This window comes from Gorilla gorilla, chromosome 19 (assembly GCF_029281585.2).
Source record: "Gorilla gorilla gorilla isolate KB3781 chromosome 19, NHGRI_mGorGor1-v2.1_pri, whole genome shotgun sequence".
NCBI classification, from domain to species: Eukaryota; Metazoa; Chordata; class Mammalia; order Primates; family Hominidae; genus Gorilla; species Gorilla gorilla.
The window spans coordinates 78,139,482-78,162,258 of record NC_073243.2 but is presented as its reverse complement, the minus strand read 5'-3'; the positions used below and the strand labels follow the sequence as shown (position 1 = coordinate 78,162,258).

The 22,777-nt window shown below is 45.2% G+C and overlaps 1 protein-coding gene across 1 annotated transcript in view; it reads right to left on the bottom strand.

The window, feature by feature from the left end:
- Positions 1-20,847, bottom strand: part of SUB1 (SUB1 regulator of transcription) — a 72,165-nt gene extending 51,318 nt beyond the window's left edge. The window contains exon 1 of the mRNA XM_055367614.2: positions 20,670-20,847. The gene's annotated coding sequence lies outside the window, so the exon portion shown is untranslated. The remainder of the gene's footprint in view (positions 1-20,669) is intronic.
- Positions 20,848-22,777: the final 1,930 nt, after the last annotated feature.

The window sequence follows — 22,777 nt, the reverse complement described above, 5'->3', positions numbered from 1 at the left end:
TCAGGTCCCCTTCCACGCTGTGGAAGCTTTGTTCTTTAGCTCTTCACAATAAATCTTGCTGCTGCTCACTCTTTGGGTCCGCGCCGCCTTTATGAGCTGTAACATTCACTGAGAAGGTCTGCAGCTTCGCTCCTGAAACCAGTGAGATCACGAACCCACCAGAAGGAAGAAACTCCGGACACATCTGAACATCTGAAGGAAGAAACTCCAGACACACCATCTTTAAGAACTGTAACACTCACCGCGAGGGTCCACGGCTTCATTCTTGAAGTCAGCGAGACCAAGAACCCACCAGCTCTGGACACAAAACAATCCTGCCTCAGCTTCCCAAAATGCTAGGAATACAGGTATGAGCCACTGCACGTGGCTGATATAAACTTTTTATTGAGGAAGAAACAAACTGTTCACACATAGGCACTTCACAACCAAGAGATAAGAATGGCCCTCTTGTAAAGGTTAGATAGAGTAAGGCTTATAAAGAGTAAAAGAGGAAGTTCATAGAGCTTAATTTTCATTGGTTATTTTAAAGTATCTTTTCCTTTTAGGGCAAGCAGCTTACTTAGGCTGTAGCTGATTGGCTACAATGTGTTGATTCATGCTGAAGGAGGAAATAAATTTCAAGAGTTCATTATAATTTAAGTGAGCATTTCAGGAAATGGGGCTTAATGAGTTTTGCTGAGCTGGCTGTAGGCCACTGGCTCAGAGGCAAAGGTCAGCCCCAGCCCCCATTTTGATTTCTATTTTACAATATATAATTGGTATAAGCATTAAACAACAATGCAATCAGGATAATCAACAACCAGACTTGTCCATAGGCCAGCGTTCTGCTCCTGGTCTCCCACCTCTCCTCATATCTATCTGTACAACACTGGTTAAGACACAAGCTGGAGGCCTGGGGGCCTTGTAAAAATAGCAATGGAGAGGATGGAGAGCATCAGGTGAGAATTCTTCATCCTTTCTACTTACGAATTTTATTCTAGCTCTATTAGTGGGGTAAAAGTGTATTACAGCAGATGACTACCATTTCAAATGTGGGCCCTGGCAAGCCCTGTCCTGATCTGTGAAGACCAAGGCCAGCTACTCCAACCCTGCAAGTCAGGCTAACAAGATCGGGCTAATCTCATCCTCTGTTGAAAGTAAGAACACAGGCTTCAGAGTGAAAGATACGCAGCCAGGCTTTCAACTCTGTCCTGAAGACATTTGGCAAATCACTGAGGTGTTGCACTTTCCTCCCCTGGAAGATGGTGCGACAATCTATCTAACTCAAAGGGCTGTTGAAAGGACTGAATGAGAGAACAAGTTAAGTAAGCACTCAGCACAGTGCCTGGTACAAGATAATTGCTTAATAAATGTTGAAGTTCAAATTATGATTTAAATGGATTGTAAGATTGAGGCAAGGACTGTCTAATATCTTGTTCACACGTTTCTTTTACTGATAGCCCACCCTCTTGCCCACCGAGCACAGTGGGTCAGATGTCAATTAAGAATGAATGAATGCCAGGCCACACGCGGTGGCTCATGCCAGTAATCCCAGCACTTTGGGAGGCTGAGGTAGGTGGATCACTTGTGCTTAGGAGTTCAAGGTCAGCCTGGGCAACACGGTGAAACTCCATCTCTACAAAAATTAGCCGGGCATGGTGGCAGGCACCTGTAGTCCCAGCTACTCAAGAGGCTGAGTTGGGAGGATTGCTTAAGCCCAGGAGGCCAAGTCTGCAGTGATCTGCAATCACACCACTGCACTCCAGCCTGGGTGACAGAGTGAGACCATGTCGCAAAAAAAAAGAATGAATGAATGCCATCTACACACATTAGGATGGCTATAATCCAAAAGAAAAGGAAGAGAAAAGAAGAGAAGGGAAGGGAAGGGAAGGGAAGGGAAGGGAAGGGAAGGGAAGGGAAGGGAAGGGAAGAGAAGAACAAGTGTTCAGACGTCTGGAAGAAATTGGAACCTTTGTGCTGATGCGAATGCAAAGTGGTGCAGCTGCCATAGAAAACAGTATGGAAGTTCCCCACAAAGTTAAAAATAGAACTACCATATGAGCCAGCAATTCCACTTCTGAGTATATACCAAAAAAAGAATTGCAAGGAGGAGCCGGATGTGGTGGCTCACACCTGTAATCCCAGCACTTTGGGAGGCCGAGGCAGGTCGATCACTTGAGGTCAGGTCACCAGCCTGGTCAACATGGCAAAACCCCTCTGTACTAAAAATACAAAAAACAATTAGCCAAGTGTGGTGGTGCATGCCTGTAGTCCCAGCTACTCTGGGGGCTGAGGTGGGAGGATAACTTGAACCCGGGAGGTGGAGGTTGCAGTGAGCCAAGATCGTGCCACTGCACTACAGCCTGGGCAACAGAATGAGACCCTGTCTCAAAACATAAAATGAAACAAGAATTGAAAGGAGGGGCTTGAACAGATATTTGTACACCCGTGTTCATAGCAGCATTATTCCCAGTAGCCAAAAGTTGGAAGCAATCTGAATGTTCACTGATGGATGAATAGATAACCTGCGGTATATACATATAATGGAGTATCACCCTTAAAAGGGAAGGAAATTCTAACACATGCTACAACATGGAGGAACCTAGAGGAGATAATGCTAAGTGAAATAAGCCAGTCACAAAAAGACAGATATGCATGATTTCACTTATACGAGGACCTAGAATAGATCATAGAGACAGTAGTATCATGGTTGACAGGGGCTGGTTGGAGGAGTTATTTAATAGGTACAGAGTGTCAGTTTTGTAAGATGAAAAGAGTTCTAGAGATTGGTTGAACAACAACATGAATGTACTTAACCCTACTGAAGTGTACACTTAAAAATGGGTAAGATGGCAAATTTTGTGTTATGTGTATTTATCACAATTACAATTTTTTAATAAAGAGGAATGAATGAAGGTGTTGACATATGCTATACCATAAATAAACCTTGAAAACATTAGATTAAGTGAAAGAAGCCAGATGAAAAAGACCACTATTGTATTCTTCTATTTACGTGAAATATCCAGAAATAGGCAAACCCATAGAAACAGAAAGTAGTTTAGTAGTTGCCAGGAGTTGAGAGGAAGGAGGAATGAGGGATGAGTGCTAATGGGTACAAGGTATCTTTTTGGGGTGATGAAAATATTCTAAAATTAGATAGTAATGATGCCAACTCTATGAATATATAAATATCACTGAATTGTATAAAAGCATACCTCAGAGATATTTTGTGTTCAGTTACAGACCACTACGGTAAAGCAAATACTGCAATAAAACATGTCACATAACTCACACCTGTAATCCCAGCACTTTGGGAGGCCGAGGCAGGCGGATCACCTGAGGTCAGGAGTTCGAGACCAGCCTGGCCAACATGGTGAAACCCCGTCTGTACTAAAAATACAAAAATTAGCTGGGCATGGTGGCACGCACCCGCAATCCCAGCTCTTTGGGAGGCTGAGGTGAGAGAATCACTTGAACCCAGGAGGTGGAGGTTGCAGTAAGCCAAGATCGTGCCACTGCATTACACCCTGGGTAACAGAGTGAGACCCTGTCTCAAAAAAAAACCAAAATTATTTCCCACTACACCTGAAAGTTACGTCTATACTATACTGTAGTCTATTAAGTATGGAATAGCATTTTGTCTTTAAAAACAATGTACATACATTAATTTAAAAATAATTTATTGTTGGCTGGGCACAGTGGCTCATGCCTGTAATCCCAGCACTTTGAGGGGCCGAGGCAGGCAGATCGCATGAGGTCAGGGGTTTGAGACCAGCCTGGCCAACATGATGAAACCCTGTTTCTACTGAAAATACAAAAATTAGCCGGGCATAGTGGCACATGCGTGTAATCGCAGCAACTCGTGAGGCTAAGACAGGAGGACTGCTGGAACCCAGGAGGCAGAGGTTGCAGTGAGCCAAGATCGTACCACTGCACTCCAGCCTCTGTGACAGAGTGAGACTCCATCTCAAAATAATAATAATAATTTATTGCTAAAAATGCTAACAATCTTCTGAGCCTTCAGCAAGTCATAATCTTTTTGCAGGTGGAAGGTCCTGCCTTGATGCTGATGGCTTCTGATTGATCAGGGTGGTGGCCCCTGATGGTTGTGGTGGCTGTGGCAATTTTTTTTAAGTAAGACAATATGAAGTTTGTCATATTGATTAGTCCTTTCATGGAAGATTTTTCTGTAGCATATGATGCTGTTTGATTTTACCCACAGTAGAACTTCTTTCAAAATTGGAGTCACTCAAGCCTGGCTGCTGCTTTATCAACTAAATTTCTGTAGTGTTCTAAATTCTTTGTTGTGATTTCAACAATGTTCACAGCATCTTTACCAAGAGTAGATGCCACTGCAAGAAACCACTGTCTTTGCACATTCATAAGAAGCAACTCCAGGCCATGTGCAGTGGCTCAGGAGAAGAAGAAGAAGGAGGAGAAGGAGAAGGAGAAGGAAAAACTCCTCGTCTGTTCAAGTTTTATCATGAGATTGCAGCAATTCAGTCACATCTTCAGGCTCTTGCTATTTCTACCACATCTGTAGTGACTTTCTCCACTAAAACCCTGAACCACTCAACGTCATCCGTAAGGATTGGAATCACCTTCTTCCATAGTTAATGTAGCTATTTTGACCTCCTCTCATGAATCATGAATTTTTTTGAGATGGGGTCTCACTCTATTGCTCAGGCTGGAGTGCAATGGCACAATCACAGCTCACTGCAGCCTTGATCTCCCAGGCTCAAGCAATTCTCCCACCTCAGCCTCCTGGGTAGCTGGGACTACAGGCATGCACCACCATGTCCAGTTGATTGTTTCAATTTCTAGTAGAGACAGGTTCTCACTATGGGGCTCAGGCTGAGCTAAAGCAATCCTCCCACCTCAGCCACCCAAACTGCTAATATTACAGGTGTGAACCACTGTACCCAGCCAGAAGCCTCTTTTTCTAATCTTAATCTCTATGTGGTAGCTAAAAGAATTGTTACATTCTTAATAGCATCTAGAATGGTGAATCCTTTTCAGAAAGTTTTCAATTTACTTTGCCCAGATCCATCAGAGGAATCACCACCTATGGCAGCTATAGCCTTAGAAAATGTGTTTCTTAAATAATGAGACTCAAAAGTTGAAATTATTCCTTGATCCATGGCCTACAGAATGGATATTTTGTCAGCAGGCATGAAAACATTAATCTACTTGTACTTCTCCATCAGAGCTTTTGAGTCACTAGGCACATTGTCAATAAGCAATAAAATTTTGAAAGGAATCTTTTTGTCTGAACAGTAGGTCTCAATAGTGCGCTTAAAATATTCAGTAAACTATGCTGTAAACAAATATTCTGTCACTCAGACTTTGTCTGAGCATGGGCAGAGTAGATGTAGCATAAATATTAAAGACCTTGGGATTTTTGGAATGATAAATGAGCATTGGCTTCATCTTGAAATCAGCAGACGCATTAGCCCCTAATAAGAGGGCCACCCTGTCCTTGGAAGCTTTGAGGCCAGACATTGACTTCTCTCTAGCTATGAAAGTCCTAGGTGGCTGTTTCATCTACATTGAAAATTTATTGGCCAAGTGCAATGGCTCACACCTGTAATGCCAGCACTTTGGGAGGATGAGGCAAAAGGATCACTTGAGGCCAGGAGTTCAAGACCAGCCTAGACAACATAGCATCTAGATAATATCTCTACAAAGAAAATTAAAATTAGCCAGGGCTGAGCACAGTGGCTCACACCTGTAGTGTTAGCACTCTGAGAGGCCCAAACGGGTGGATGTCTTAAGCTCAGGAATTCGAGGCCAGCCTGAGCAGCATGGCAAAATCCCATCTCTACAAAAAATACAAAAAATTATCTGAACATGGTGGCATGGATAATTGTCTGTGGTCCCAGCTACTCAGAAGGCTGAGGTGGAAGGTTCACTTGAAACTGGAAGGCAGAGGTTGCAGTTAGCCGAGATCACACCACTACACTCCAGCCTGGGTGACAGAGTAAGACTCGGTCTCAAAAAAAAAAAAAAAAAAACACATTGTTTAGAAAAGTGACATTGATAGACTTTCTCCAAGGTTTGTTGCCACAAACCTTCAATTTGTAAAAAACACAGTATCTGCAAAGCACAGTAAAAAAAGGTATGCCTATAATTTAAAAGGTTAACTTTTGGCTGGGCACAGTGGCTCACGCCTATAATCCCAGCACTTTTGGGAGGCCAAGGCAGGCAGGTCACTTGAGCCCAGGAGTTCAAGACCAGCCTGGGCAACATGGCAAAACCATGTCTCTACAAAAATACAAAAAATTACCTGCATGTAGTGGCGCTCTCCTGTAGTCCCAGCTACTCAGGAGACTGAGGTGGGAGGATCACCCGAGCCTGGGAAGTCAAGGCTGCAGTGAGCTATGATTGCACCACTGCACTCCAGCCTGGGTGACAGGAGTGATACTCTGTCTCAAAAAAAAAGGGGGGGTAACTTTTATCATAACTTTTATTAGGTATGAATTATATCTCAATAAAGCTATCATAAAAAATGAACAAAGGCCAGGCGCGGTGGCTCACACCTGTAATCCCAGCACTTTGGGAGGCTGAGGCAGGCAGATCACCTGTCAGAAGTTCGAGACCAGCCTGCTCAACATGGTGAAACCCGGTCTCTACTAAAGCATACAAAACCTAGCCATGTGTGGTGGCTCACATGTATAATCCCAGCTACTTGCGAAGCTGAAGCACAAGAATCGCTTGAACCCAGGAGGCGGAGGTTGCAGTTAACCAAGATAGTGCCACTGCACTCCAGCCTGGGAGACAGAGTGACTCTGTCTCAAAAAAAAAAAAAAAAAGAAAAGAAAAAGAACAAATGAGGTTCTAAATTATAAACAGATCATTGGGGTTGTTTTAATTCAGTGTCGATCTCAGCAGAAAGGAGGTTGTCCTGAGTGACCAGGAAACTTTGACATTTGCTACTAAACACCTGCCAAGGGCTGCAAAAAGCCCTAGGCTTTTGCAATTTACCATAGGACCCACGCTTATCTGGAGCCACAGGATTATCTAACTATACAGTCTCTTTAGGGCATTCGGGCTACAGGCAGTACATCCCTTCCCCTAGAAACGCCCTACAGGGAATTCGGTTTACTACTTGCCATTATAATGATGTAATTGCATGCTATGCATGGATAATGTGCAAAAACAATCACCAGAGAGTATAAACAAACAGCTGGTGAGCAACCTCGCTGCAAAATGCTAAAGGCAAACTTGAAAAGTTTTGTTTTTTTTTAATCAGTTTTTAAAACCTGATGTGGTAGTCCCAAATGTGCAGCAGAGCATATGTGGCAGCTCGGAAGCAACAGAGACACGTTCTGTAAAATGGCACATTGTCAGAACCATTCACAGGAGAAAACCCGAAGGCAGTGATGAGGCTGAAAGTGGAACCACAATTCACTGGCAGGCCTTTATTCCCACCAATGATCCAAACTTTTCAGCTTAAAAACACCTTCTGTCCCCATAACACATTTTTGCACAGCATGTAAATTTCAAGTGGCTTCTCCCAAAAATACGTTTCTCACCCACCCTAGAGGAGCCTGTAAGACTTATTCAAGAAGCTCTGCCCAAGGCTGGGAGTGGTGGCTCATGCCTGTAATCCTAGCACTTTGGGAGGCCAAGGCGGGTGGATCACCTGAGTTCAGGAGTTCGAGACCAGCCTGACCAACATGGAGAAATTCTGTCTCTACTCAAAATACAAAATTAGCCAGGCATGGTGGCACATGCCTGTAATCCCAGCTACTCGGGAGGCTGAGGCAGGAGAATTGCTTGAACTCAGGAGGCGGAGGTTGCTGTGAGCCGAGATCGCGCCATTGCACTCCAGCATGGGCAACAAAGCAAACTCCGTCTCGAAAAAAAAAAAAAAAAAGAAGAAGCTCTGCCCAGTCAAGGCGACTGTGCTGGTTGTCTGGGGGCTAATGTGCATGGCATTTCTAGTCCCCCAAGATCATCAGCCCACATTGCACAAGGACCTAGAGCTGTATTTTGAATAGCCTAAATGGACCTTCTAGAACTGAGTCTTGGGGGGAAAAAATTGAAATATTTGAAACTTACCTGACCAGGCACGGTGGCTCATGCCTGTAATCCCAACACTTAGGGAAGCCAAGGCAGGAGGATCACTTGAGCCCAGGAGTTCAAGACCAGCCTGGGCAACATAGTGAGACCTCATCTCTACAAAAATTTTTTAAAAATTAGCGGCGTATGGTGGCATGCACACACCTATAGCCCCAGCTACTCAGGAGGCTGAGATGGGCGGATCGCTTGAGCCCAGGAAGTTGAGGCTGAAGTGAGCTATAATGGTGCCACTGTACCCCAGCCTGAGTGACAAAGTGAGACCCTGTCTCAAAAAAAAAAAAAAAGAAAAAAGAAAAGAAAAAGAACTTACCAAACCATCATTATAGCAGAAATATAAGCATATGTAAACAATTCACGTGGCACTGAAAATAATGATGATTAGAAGCACATCAGGCGTAGTTTTGTTCATTGCCTGTCTTTTCTGAGAAACTGGTAAATTCTTCAAGCCCCAGCAAGGAAAGGCAGAGTCTCAAACCTGACCAGGTTTGTAATCTGAAGCCCACTATATTGGATATTCTTTCTGCCCTTTCCTGTGGGTTCTATCAGAGTCATGACAGGCTTTGAGCATTTTCTTAGTGCTTATCCACGGATCACTGGTTGGCTTCATTCTATGTGGTTGCTTCTTTCTTTTCTTTTTAAAAATTGAGATATGGGCTGGGTGCGGTGGCTCACACCTGTAAATCCCAGCACTTTGGGAGGCCAAGGTGGGTGGATCACTTGAGGTCAGGAGTTCAAGACCAGCCTTGCCAATATGGTGAAACCCTGTCTCTACTAAAATTAGAAAAATTAGCCAGGTGTGGTAGCAAGTGCCTGTAATCCCAGCTACTCAGTAGGTTGAGGCACGAGAATCCCTTGAACCCAGGAGGTGGAGGTTGCAGTGAGCAGAGATCACGCCACCACACTCTAGCCTGGGCAGCAGAGTGAGACTGTCTCAAAAAAAAAAAAAGAAAAAAAAAACAAAAAACAGAGACAGAGAGAGAGAGAATCTATGTACCATAAAATTCACCCTTTTAAAGTGTCCAATTCAGTGACTTTCAGCATATTCACAAGATTGTAGCGCTATCACCACTATCACCTCAAAAAGAAATTCCATGTGCATTAGCAGTCATCCCATTTCCTACTTCTCCTGGTGCCTTGACACCACTAATCTAATTTCTGTTTCTTTTTTTTTTTTTTTTTTTTTTTGAGACAGACTCTCGCTCTGTGGCCAAGCTGGAATGCAGTGGCACGATCTCGGCTCACTGCAACCTCCGCCTCTGGGTTCAAGCCATTCTCCTGCCTCAGCCTCCTGAGTAGGTGGGACTACAGGCGCACATCTCCACGCCCGACTAATATTTGTATTTTTGGTAGAGACAAGCTTTCGCCATGTTGGCCAGGCTGGTCTTGAACTCCTGACCTCAGGTGATCCACCCGCCTCAGCCTCCCAAAGTGTTGGGATTGCAGGCATGAGCCACTGCACCTGGCCTAATTTCTGTTTCTATAGATTTTCCTATTCCGGACATTTCATATAAAGGAATTCTATAATATGTGGTCTTTCATGTCTGGTCTCTTTCTTGGCATAATGTTCTCGTGGTTCACCCATGCTGTTGCGTGTGTCAGCAATTCATTTCTTTTTTTGGCTGAATAATATTCCGCTGTATGGGTATACCATATTTTGCTTATCCATTCGTTGGTTAAGGGAGATTTGGGTTGTTTCCACTTTCTGGCTATTATGAATAATGCTTCTGTGAACTTTCATGTACAGGTTTTTGTGCAGACATACGTTTTCAGTTCTCTTGGGTATATACATAGCAGCGGAACTGATGAGTCATATGGTGACTCTGTGTTTAACGTTTTAAGGAGAACTGCCAGATCCACTGTGCCATTTTACATCTGTGGTTGCTTTTGGCTGTGGCGTGGTGGGGCCTTTTCTTGGCTTCTGCCTTTTGTGCTCCTCGTTATCCCACCTGAGCCTCAAGTGGCAACACACTTCCAGGAATGTCTGGTTTTCTCCTCAAACTTACTCCCAATCAAAGCGAAGTGACCTGTTCCCAAGCAAAGAGAGACGAAAGAGAACAAAAATGCAGCAGGGTCCAACTGCACACCCAACATTGAGCTCCACAATGTATGTGTTCAGTTCTTTTCTTACTCACAGTAAGACTTGAGGTAGGTGTCATTGTCTCCACTTTATCAACGAGGAAGTGGAAAAGGCTTCCAGGTTTGTCATTTGAACCCCACTGTGTTGGATATTCCTTCTGCCATCTTATAGTTTTATTGCTCTAAGCTCCTTCCCAAGAAAGTGGTTCTCAAACTGTGCATCACAGAACCTGATGGTACTTCAGGGGTTCAACAAGAAACAGCATTTTCTTCTAAACAATGAGTGTTTAACATTCCTGAAAAATCTGCTCCTCATTTTTATCTGTCTTAGAGTTCAATGGAAACCTTGTCCGTCTTTTTCTTTTCTTTTTTTTTTTTGGAGACAGAGTTTTGCTCTATCACCCAGGCTGGAGAGCAGTGGTGCAATCTTGGCTCACTGCAACCTCCGCCTCCAGGGTTCAAGCGATTCTCGTGCCTCAGCCTCCCGAGTAGCTGGGACTACAGGCACACACCACCACGCCCGGCTAATTTTTGTATTTTTAGTAGAGATGGGGGTTTCACCATGTTGGCCAGGCTGGTCTCAAATACCTAACCTCAAGTGACCTGCCCACCTCGGCCTCCCAAAGTGCTGGGATTGCAGGTGCCCAGCCACCTCGTCAGTCTTATTTACCACTTTTTGTCCAGGGCTTACAACAATACATGGCATACAGTAATTGTTCAATAAATATTTTTCTAGTTAATAAATTTTTCTCTGCTAAAAATCTGGGAAACCATTGTGCTAAGGCATTGCTTCATAAACCCGACAAAGTCAAAACTTGCAATTTAACTTACTGTTAAGTTGCCCATATAATATATTTTTAAAATATAGCTCATGAGGCCCTGCTGAATCAGACTCTTCAGGGTGGGTGTTGGCATTGCTGTTATGAATCTCCCCCGGTGATGCTGAAAGAGCTTTCTGCAGACCCTAGTTTGCAAGCCACTGCTCTGAGAGGTACTGGCTCTGCTTGGCCTCAGGGCCAGTGACATCTATGGTTACTTTCCCAGGCCCAGAGCCACAGTCAACAACTGTACAGTCAGGCATTTTTATCCGGATCTATTGTCGTGACAGTCCACTGGCTACGGCTGGCTTCACTCTAACCATTAGACTTTTCTTTTCTTTTTTTTTTTTTTTTTTTTTTTGAGACAGAGTCTCGCTCTGCCGCAGTGGCACAATCTCATGTGACTGCAGTGGCACGATCTCCGCTCACTGCAACCTCCGCCTCCCGGGTTCAAGCAATTCTCCTGCCTCAGCCTCCCAAGTAGCTGGGATTACAGGCACCCACCACCATGCCCAGCAAATTTTTGTATTTTTAGCAGCGACAGGGTTTCACCATGCTGGCCAGACTGGTCTCGAACTCCTGACCTCAGGTGATCTGCCCACCTCGGCCTTCCAAAGTGCTGGGATTACAGGCATGAGCAACCGCGCCTGGCCACCATTAGAACTTTCAATGTGACTGCAAGCCTGAAAAGCACTACAAGACAGTCTTTCCCTAGACCTCAACTTTAGACCTTCTTTCTTATGGTTAACTAGTAGCAATTAAAGCCATTCTGGATTGAATATCAGAAGTTCTCCATGACTGGAGAAAAGAATCTCACCACTTCTAATACCCTGTAATTCTCCCCACTTACCCCCAACCCCCGCTCACCAAGGACTTGAGGGATAAGCTTATGCCATGCAACGGGGTTCCCCTTTCCCCTCCACCTATAGAAAGTGGCAGTAGGTCCCACAGATTCAGTTCTTCTTTCAAGGTCAAGGACAGTGTAGGAAATGGTAACATCTTGCACTCCATTCCATTACACTGGGGCCACCCACTGATGGTGGCCCTAAAGATAAAAAAGAACTCCTGACTCAAGTTTACATGCTTGCTTCGAGTCCCACTTCCCCTTTTCTCCTAGGAGGAAGAAGGACTTTATCATACTAGCAAATCTCAAGATTATCTAAAGATATTCAATTATGTATCTATAGTCAGAGTAGACCCACAGTGTGAGGAAGACCAGGCTATGGCAGCAGGGCTGCCCCTTAGGCAGAGTGGGGGTAGAAGAGTGAGGATGGGAATAGAGGTGTTGGCTGAGGAGATGGAAGGGGAAGCAGGAAGGCAGGGTAAATCTGGATGAGCATGAGATAGAGCCCAGTCAACAAAGCACAGTACCCATGAGGGTGCAGCAATCTCCAATCCCAGTGCAAGCAAATCACTGGCCCCAGGGACTTGAGAAGCCTCAAGATGGCCTCACAGGAGTGCAAAGGAAATAAAAATAGTCTCTCTAGCACTTTGCCACCCAAGGGGTGGTCCTCCAACCAGCGGTGGCAGCATCACCCAAGCATTTGTTAGACATGCAGAATCTCATGTCCCACCACCTAACTTAACAAGACCTCAGCATGATTTGAATGCACATTAAAGTGCTCTGAACCAGCTTGAGAACAAGCACAACTCAGTATTAAAACACAGTAGATGGTTCAGCTGAGGCTGCGTCTAGGCAACTCTCAAGCTTTGATGCACATAAGAATTGCCTGGAAAGATTCTGATTCAGGCAGAATCAGAATTTTCAGGTGCAGAATTTGGGTGGGGCACAAGAATCTACATTTTTAGCAAATGCACAGATGATTCTGATTCCAGAGGTTCCAACTGCTTTACTTCTGAACAGAGGACATGAAGTTCCCACTTACGTGTGTGCAGAATAATATTTTAAATTCTTAACTCATTGTTTCCATGTATGTGTCTCTTTTGCTCATTGCCCACTTCCAGCAGATAGGCCATTTTGTGCCCGTTGCCATTTGGAAAGGGTGTAAGAAGACTGAAGTCTAAAGAACAGAGAGACAGACAGATAGACTTCTTCCTGACTGTGGCTCCCAAAAGCCTATAGCATTTGGTTGTACTTGTACAATGCAAACAAATGCCAGCAGATGGACAGGCTATTAAGTGTGAGTCCCAGTGGATTAGGAACTCAGAATTCAGTTGCGGTAGAAAATAAAGAAAGCAGAATATGGAGTGAAAATTGCACCAGCTACATGGGAAGGTTGGCAGGATTTTAGCTCAAGAACATTCTTTTAAAGAGTCCCCTGGTGGGGCACCTCTGGTGCAGCAGACTCTCTCGGCACTACCTCCAACGTTTCTCCAGAGAATCCTGGGCTTTTCTACCAAATGTCCGATTTTCCTTATTCTTTCTTCGTGTATTTTCTCTATTCTCCTCAACATTGCCTTTAATGGCCCATCAGGAAACACCACCATGAGCCTTTCAAACTAGAGAACCCAAACAACAGCGGAGAAAACAGCGATTCCTTTGATCCACTTTCTCCCGGGCCAGGGAAAACCCAATGTTTCAAAACACGTTGCTTTCCCTACCATTCCTGGAGAGAGAATGAACCATGTGAGTCCTTCCTGGGTGAGGCCAGTGTCATGCCTGACCTGCTCTCCAATCAGCAGAGAAAAGGATGATATTTCCCTATTAAAACCAGATGAACTTTCACAGCTACTCCCCAAATATTCTTATCAATGTCGTTCTTCACTGGAAGTTAGGGTGAAATATGTATTAGCGCTTGGCAGAAATGCCAGCTAATTGCAGCTAAGATAGTGTTGCAATTTCTACCCTCCTAAATTTCTCAACGGCAAAGTTCAGCTTTCCTAGAGCTTTGGGGTCTTTGCGACCTGAAATGTCAACCCCGCAAAGACCAATTCCTATGAAAAAGCATTTGCTCTGTAATTGGTTATGGAAATGGAACCTTTAAGTGAGCTTCTGGGAGTAACAATAGTCTGCTAGAGCAATGGCAACCCCATCCTCCTCTTTCTTGAAGTGAGCACCAGGATTGAAGTACAGACATACTCAGGATAAGAGTAGAATAATTCCCACACATAATCTCCAGTCTCTGTTATTTCTGTACAGGAACTTTTCCTAGTCCATCCAAATTTGACACAGCAGGGTCTGGCCTTGAACCAGCGCCACATCTCCAGACCTGCCCTGAGCCTCCGCGGCAGCCTGTTCCAGGACTCCCCTGGGAAGAGCAGTGGGAGGCTGTCTCTCCTCCAAACCCAGCAAGGTTTCTGTTCACACTTTTCCAGAGTCAAAGTGGATTAAGCTGTCTAAAAGTGGGTACAGTTAACAGAAGTGACTCAAATTACAACCATTACCTCTGCCTGCCCCCACTTCCTCTTTCATCACCTCTGAGAGGCACCTGTGGGTGCCTCCTGCGTTGATGAGCCTCCCCCTTTGGCTGCAGCATATGTATGAATGTATGACACCACCACTCTATGGTGGGATGCCAACTGGAGAGGAGTCTGTTGATTCTAGAGCAGCTGACTTCTGTCATGTTTCTCCCTAGAAATAGAGAGAAGCCACAGAGGGAAGAAGGTGTGAAATGGGGCCAGGTGCGGTGGCTCACACCTGTAATCCTAGCACTTTGGCAGGCAGAGGCAGGAGGATTGCTTGAGGTCAGGAGTTCGAGACAAGCCTGGCCAACATGGTGAAACCTCATCTCTACTAAAAATACAAAAATTAGCTGGGTGCGGCCACACGTGCCTATAGTCGCAGCTACTCAAGAGGCTGAGGCAGGAGAATCGCTTTAACCCAGGAGGCAGAGGTTGCAGTGAGCCAAGATCACACCACTACACTCCAGCCTGGGTGACAGAGTGAGATTCTGTCTCAAAAAAAGAAAAAAAAGAAAGTGTGAAATGGGAAAATGAGGGATGAAGAGCAAGTCTGGATCCTGGTAGTTCATTTCCTGCTTCCCTACTTCCTGAAGCTTTGTGGCCCTTGGGTTTCATAAAGCATCACTGTGAGTCATCCCACTATCTCATGTCTCCATCATAGCTACACTATTTCTTCACTTGTATTGTCTGCCTCTCTCACAATCAGCCAGGCTCTCCTTGACACCAGGGACCTCTTTAAATTCAGATTAGTAATGACAGCCCTTGGTGGGATAGTTAGGCACAGAGAAAGTGATTCAAATGTCAGTTGAATAAATAAAAGCACAACTTGATTATCACACACTATCCTGAAAGAACATGTGTGTCATAACAAAAATCATTGGATATTATGTTTGGTGCTTTAAATACGCACACACACACACACACACACAAATATGAAACATTTTTTCTGCCATCCATGGGTTGACAGCTAAATAGAATACTCTTTTGTAAATAAACATGACTATTTATACAAAACATATGGCAGCAGAATAAAAATATTGTATGTTTATGAATGACTTATAAAACCCCATATAATGTTGTAGGGAATGGATTTAATAATTATGGGGGTTTTCTGCCCAGACACAACAGTGGAGAGCACATTTTCTCTGTGGAATCCAGGAGGCTTCATGACAAGAAAGAGATACTATCAAAAGAGCTTTCAAAACACTGCAAAGAGACCACCTGGAGATCAGGAAACACAAGGGAGAGCCAGGTGCATACTGGGTAGGAGCATGGGGCTGGTACCTTGGAGGGTGCAAGAGAAGTGAGAAAGTCAGGGTTTTCAAGTTTGCCAGGGCCACTCTAACAAAGTGCTGCAAACCGGGTGGCCTAAACCAGTGGTCCCCAACATTTTTGGCACCAGGGGGACCAGTTTCGTGGGAGACAATTTTTCCATGGACCCGGATCGGGGGCAGCAGGGAAGCGGGGGGCAGTTTCAGGATGATTCAAGCACATTACATTTATTGTGCACTTTATTTCTATTATTATAACATTGTAATATTTAATGAAATAATTATACAACTCACCATAATGTAGAATCCGTGGGAGCCCTGAGCTTGTTTTCCTGCAACCAGACAGTCCCATCTGGGGATGATGGCAGACAGTGACAGATCATCAGGCATTAGAGTCTCATAAAGAGCCCACAACCTAGATCCCTCACATGTGCAGCTCACAATAGGGTTTGTGCTTTTATGAGAATCTAATGCCAGCTCTGATCTGACAGGAGGCGGAGCTCAGGCAGTAGTGTTCGCTTGCCCACTGCTCACCTCCTGCAGTGCAGCCCAGTTCCTAACTGGCCTATGGTACTGTTCTATGGCTCTGGGGTTGAGGGCCCCTGGCCTAAACAAAAGGAATTTTTTTTTTTTTTTTTTTTTTGAGACGGAGTTTCACTCATTGCCCAAGCTGGAGTGCAATGACATGGTCTCTCGGCTCACTGCAACCTCTGCTGCCTAGGTTCAAGAGATTCTCCTGCCTCAGCCTCCCGAGTAGCTGGGATTACAGGCACCCACCACCATGCCTGGCTAATTTTTTGTATTTTTAGTAGAGGGAGGTTTCACTATGTTGGCCAGGCTGCACCCAGCCCAGAACTTCTTGTTTCATAGTTCTGGAGGTTGGAAGTCCAAAATCAAAATATCAGGAGTGTTGGTTCCATCTAAGGGCTATGAGGGAAGGATCTGTCCAGGTCTCTCTCCTGGTCTCTCTATAGATGGCCATCTTCATGTTCAGATGACAGTCTCCCTGTGTACCTGTCTGTCTCCAAATTCCCCTTTTTATAAGGACACCAGGCATATGGGACAAAGGCCCACCCTAGTGATCCGATTACCTCTGCAAAGACCACATTCTGAGGTACTGGGGATTAGGACTTCAACATATTCATTTTGAGGGAATACACTTCAAACTGTCACATGGATGCCCTGGAAGCACTATAGATGAGGATGTGTTCCTGGCTTAGTTCGAATTCTAGATCTCCAGTCAAAAGTTTTTTTTAAATCACCCCATTACCACACCACCACCCTAGCCCCCAGATCTTCTCATCACACACGCTTTTTATCTTTTTTCTTTTTCTTTTTTTTTTTTTTTGAGACAGAGTTTCACTCTTGTTGCCCAGGCTGAAGTGCAATGGCACAATCTCAGCTCACTGCAACCTCTGCCTCCCGGGTTCAAGTGATTCTCCTGCCTCAGCTCCCAAGTAGCTGGGATTACACAGGCACACCACCACGCCCAGCTAATATTGTATTTTCAGTAGAGACGGGGTTTCTCCATGTTGCTCAGGCTGGTCTCGAACTCCTGATCTCAGGTGAGCCGCCCACCTCAGCCTTCCAAAGTGCTGGGATTACAGGCGTGAGCCACCATGCCCGGCCTCACACATGCTTTCTGTGGCTGCTAGAAAACAAGGGCTCTTTGGAGTCACTCGTGCCTGTGGAATCTCCTGCGGGACTTTCAAAAGTGAGTTGTTAGGCTTGGCGCAGTGGCTCATGCCTGTAATTCCAGCACTTTGGGAGGCCAAGGTGGGCAGATTGCTTGAGCTCAGGAGTTCGAGACCAGCCTGGACAACATGGTGAGACTCCCGTCTCTACAAAATAAATAAATAAATAAAAGTGAGTTGTTGCCTCCCTAGCAGTCATTCAGCCTCTTGATGGGAGCACTGACACTGTGATGCCGACGTTGAAACTGCCGGACACTCAAACTCTCAGTTCAGCGTGCAGGCAGAGCACAGGCAGCTGACTCACTCTTGACTGACGGAACCAGACGTGGCTTCCGCTGGGAACTTTTGGCAAAGCACATCTCCGTTAATACCTAAAAGATGCAGGATGGGAACACCCCTCCCTTCCTGGCCTGGACATGGCCTGGTGAGGATGTAATGCTTGGGAGCTCCAAAGTGATTTTTTTTTTTTTTTTTTTTTTCAGAGACGGAGTCTCGCTCTGTCGCCCAGGCTGGAGTGCAGTGGCGTGATCTCGGCTCACTGCAAGCTCCACCTCCCAGGTTCAAGCGATTCTCCTGCCTCAGCCTCCCGAGTAGCTGGGATTACAGGCAGCCACCACAGTGCCCAGCTAATTTTTGCATTTTTAGTAGAGGCAGGGTTTCACCATGTTGGCCAGGCTGGTCTCAAACCTCTGACATCAGGTGATCTGCCCACCTTGGTCCAAAGTGATTTTAAAACCGTGAAGGGAGATGGCACCAAAACATTAGAACGGCAGAGCAGGAAAATGAAAACCTTTTCTCAACTTTGGTAGGCTGATATCCATATGCTAAGCCCTGGAACCTATCAATTTTACCTTATAGATTTGATAAAGTTAAGGATCTTGAGGTGAGATTATCCTGAATTATCTGGGTGGACCCTAAATGTAATCACAAGTGTCCTCATGAGAGGGAAGCAAAGGGAGATTTGACAACAGAAGTAGGGGAAGAGATGATGGAAGCCAGAGGTTGGAGTGATTTGAGGAAGGAGTCACGAGCCAAGGAATGCAGACAGCCTCCATAAACTAAAAAATGCAAGAAAACAGAACTTCCCTAGAGCTCCCAGAAAAAAAAAAACAGCCCTGCCAACTGACTTTAGTCCAGTGAAACTGTTTTTAGACTCTAGCCTCCAGAACTATAAAAGAATAAAGTTGTGTTGTTTTAAGCCAAGTTTGTGGTAATTTATCATAGTAGCAGTAGGAAATTAATACAACAACCTAAAACTGAACCAACCCAGGGAACACGTTTCCTCTTGATTTCTTGTAAAATGGCATCATTTTTTAAACTCCGAATTTTATAAGCTACTTTTAGCAAGGCTTGTTGTTTGTTACTTGTAGTCCCATGCATCCTAAATCATACCTTTAACATGACTGGCGGCAGTTTTAGTGGAACTATTATTAGTTAGGATATTGGTTCAGCTGCTAACATAGGAAGAATTTTTTTTTTTTTTTTTTTTTTTTTTTGAGACGGAGTCTCATTCTTGTCACCCAGGCTAGAGTGCAAAGGTGCGATCTTGGCTCACTACAACGTCTGCCTCTCCGGTTCAAGCGATTCTCCTGCCTCAGCCTCCCAAGTAGCTGGAATTACAGGCACCCACCATCATGCCTGGCTAATTTGTAGAGACGGGGTTTCACCATGTTGGCCAGGCTGGTCTTGAACTCCTGACCTCAGGTGATCTTCCTGCCTCGGCCTCCCAAAGTGGTGGGATTACAGGTGTGAGCCACCACGCCCAGCCCCCCAACCTTTTTTTTTAAAGGAGGACTGGTAGTGCAGGTCTGCTTTGAGAATTTTGCTCAGAAGTAGTCTTCTTTATTTAGCATATTGGATACCTCTCACTTTCTTTTTTTTAGTAGTGATAAAATAAGTAGCAATATTTTTATATGAGTATATCTTATTGCTCTGCCATTCCTGGGGGATTGTCCTCATCCTCATGGTCCGAGATGACTTGCCACCAATACAACTGCAAGCCAACCAAGAAAAGAGGGGGAGGCCCAAAGACAGGGCACACCCCAGAAAGCTTCTCCACTTCCATTCATAGTGCAATGGTCAGAACTTGGTCATCTGGCTACACCTACTTGTCAGGGAAGCTGGAAGTCTTTAGTCAAACGTGCACAATTAGAAACACAAAAATAAAAATAAAAGAGCATGTACATACTGGAGACCATAAGTGGTCTCTGTTTCAGTTCTGTTTCAGGAACGATGATATGAGCATTTAAGTTAAAATCAAGGAGGCTTTAGCATCTCAGGACAAATGACCCTAATACTCAACCCTACTGATGAAACTTAACTCATTCCAGATCTCCTCTGGTCTACTGCCATGGTTTAAGAATTTGTGGGGTCCGAGTGTGGTGGTTCAAGCCTGTAATCCCAGCACTTTGGGAGGCTGAGGCGAGTTCAAGACCAGCCTGGCCAATAGCCTGGGCAATATCCCTACTAAAAATGCAAAAACTAGCTGGGTGTGGTGGCACACACCTGTAGTCCCAGCTACTCGAGGGGCTGAGATGGGAGCATCACTTGAACCCAGGATGTCGAGGCTGCAGTGAGTCATGATCGTGCCACTGTACTCCAGCCTGGGTGACAGAATGAGACCCTGTCTCAAAAAAAAAAAAAAAAGAATTTGTGGGGAGGGTAGCAGCAGATTCTGCAATATATAAGAAAGAAACAAATGGTGGTGCCCTTCTCCATTACCTTCCCCTCATGCCCAGGGCACCTCTTTGAAGTATTAGTTCTCCGGGAAGACACTGAAAGAATGTATTGCTCTAAGAGAAAGCAAAACCCTACTGCTTTGCAGATAGTCACAGTAATTCTTGGGGATTCCCAAGGCTGCCAAGTTTATTTCTCCTGTGAGTTACGCTGAAAACCCCCAACCCTTGGTAAATAATCTGAACCAGTCTCGTTGTTACATTGCTTGGTAGATTTTAGAGTCACTCACTGCAGGAAACAGAGGCTGGAACATTCCACTCCCTAGGTGAGAAGCCATTTTCAACTACACCCTGTAGTTCACGGTGCTATCTGGAGCCAGAGTGAATGCCGGTTGCCATGGCACTGCTTTAAATTCTGCCTGTGCTGACACATCTCATCACAATGTCACATGCTGCTCCCATACACTAGATAGATAGAGCCGCATCTATCTCTTCCTCATGTTTACCGATTGATGCCTGAGCTCTGCGTTAGGAATAGAGATACATCAGCCAGAAAGCAAATCATGTGGGTGCCACACCTCCCTGGCTTATTTATAAGGGGTTGAAAACACCTGAATTAGGCAACAAGCGATCTGAGTTCTACTCACAGTTCTCCACTCTGTGATTTTGGACAAATTCCTTAAAATCTCTGACCCTTGGATTCCTCACCTGTACAATGAATGAGATGGAGTAGAATATCTCTGCAGTATCTTCCTGATGTAATGTCTCTGATTCCTGCACGCCGTTTTGAAGCAGCGGAAGCTCTGCAGAGAATCAACATCAAAGTGTGAGTGAGGCAATTCCTGTAAGCAGTTGCATGGCCCTGCCCTGCTGACTGTTTCTGAAATTCCCCTCCACCATCTCGGAGCTGTTAGGGATTTGTTTTGAGTTAATTTTCTGGCAAGATGCCACTTGCCAAAAGGTCCCTTCTGGTGCACTAAGAGGACTGTTTTCAGCTTGGATTATTATTTGCCTTGGAAATGCTTTCTTCTCAAGCCAGTCGCTGGTTCAGTGCTCACAGTTTTGGTCCCAAAGATAGCTACACCTCGGAATAAAGTAAGTTCTGAAACTAGACACTTTGGGATGCAGAGGCGGGAGGGTCACTTGGGTTCAGCAGTTCAAGACCAGCCTTGGCAACATAGTGAGACTCGTCTCTACTAAAAATACAAAAATTAGCCAGGTGTGGTAGCGTGTGCCTGTAGTCCCAACTACACCACTTGAGCCCAGGAGTTCGAGGCTGCCGTGAGTCGGAATGCAATGGCTGGACAACAGAGCGACACCTTGTCTCAAAAATAAATAAACTAGAAAAAGACATACATGTGAGGCTGGCTTTTGGACATGTTTTATGGAGTAGTATCTCATGGGACCAAGGGACAAAGCAGCTCTGATACTTGTATAACCAGCGTGCAGCTGGTCTCATTAGCTGGTCTCATTTCATACTTGCATTGTCCTGCCCCCTAGCACTCATCTGTTGTTTGTAAAAACTGGGCTCTTGCTGGGTGTGGTGGCTCATGCCTGTAATCCCAGGACTATGGGAGCCTGAGGCGGGCAGATCACGAGGTCAGGAGTTTGAAACCAGCCTGGCCAATATGGTGAAACCCCATCTCTACTAAAAATACAAAAATTAGCCAGGCGTGGTGGTGTGTGCCTGTAGTCCCAGATACTCAGGAGGCTGAGGCAGAAGAATCGCTTGAACCCAGGAGGCAGAGGTTGCAGTGAGCCAAGATCGCTCCACTGCACTCCAGCCTGGGCAACAGAGCGAGACTCCATCTCAAAAAAAAGAAAAAAAGAAAAAAACTGGGCTCTCACTTTCAAATTCTCCTTCACACCCCATCTCAATTATTTGTGGGAATCCTCACATGGGCTCTTATGTATAATCCACAAACAAAAATATGGTCTGGGAAATAAGGGTAACAAGGGTAATAGAGTGTCTTGGCTCAAACCAGGGATAAGCAAGTCATAGGAAAAGAAATCTAGGGACTTGACAGCAATCATCATCTTTTTTATTTTTGAGATAGGGTCTCGCTTTGCCACCTAGGCTGCAGTCCAGTGGTGCAATCTCGGCTCACTGCAGCCTCAACCTCCTGGACTCAAGCCATCCTCTCACCTCAGCCTCCCAAGTAGCTGGGACCACAGGCACATGCCACCATGCATGGTGAATTTTTGTTGTTGTTGTTTTTGTTGTTGTTTTGAGACAGAGTCTTGCTCTATTGCCCAGGCTGGAGTGCAGTGGCGCAATCTTGGCTCATTGCAACCTCCACCTCCTGGGTTCATGTGATTCTTGTGCTTCAGCCTCCCTAGTAGCTGGGACTACAGGTGTGCACCACCAAGCCTGGCTGATTTTTGTTTTTTTAGTAGAGACGGAGGGGTGGGGGTGGGGGGGTTCGCCATGTTGGCCAGGCTGGTCTTGAACTCCTGACCTCAGCCTCCCAAAGTGCTGGGATTACAGGCATAAGCCATTGTGCCCGGCCCAGACTTTTTGTATTTTTTGCAGAGACAGGATCTCACTATGTTGCCCAGGGTGGTCTTGAAGTCCTGGGCTCAAGCGATCCTCCCGCCTCAGCTTCCCAAAGTGCTGGGATTACAGGCTTGAGCGACTGTGCCAGGCCACAATCACCATCTTGATAACAAGGTTTGTCCACCTCAGTTTGCCTGATAGGGAGTGAGAGGAAAATCTAGACAGACTTCACAGAGAAGATGAAACATTGGCTGGCTCTCAAAGAATGAATGCTGGATCCAGTGATGATGGCTTTGGGGGAAGACCTGATGAAGCAGAT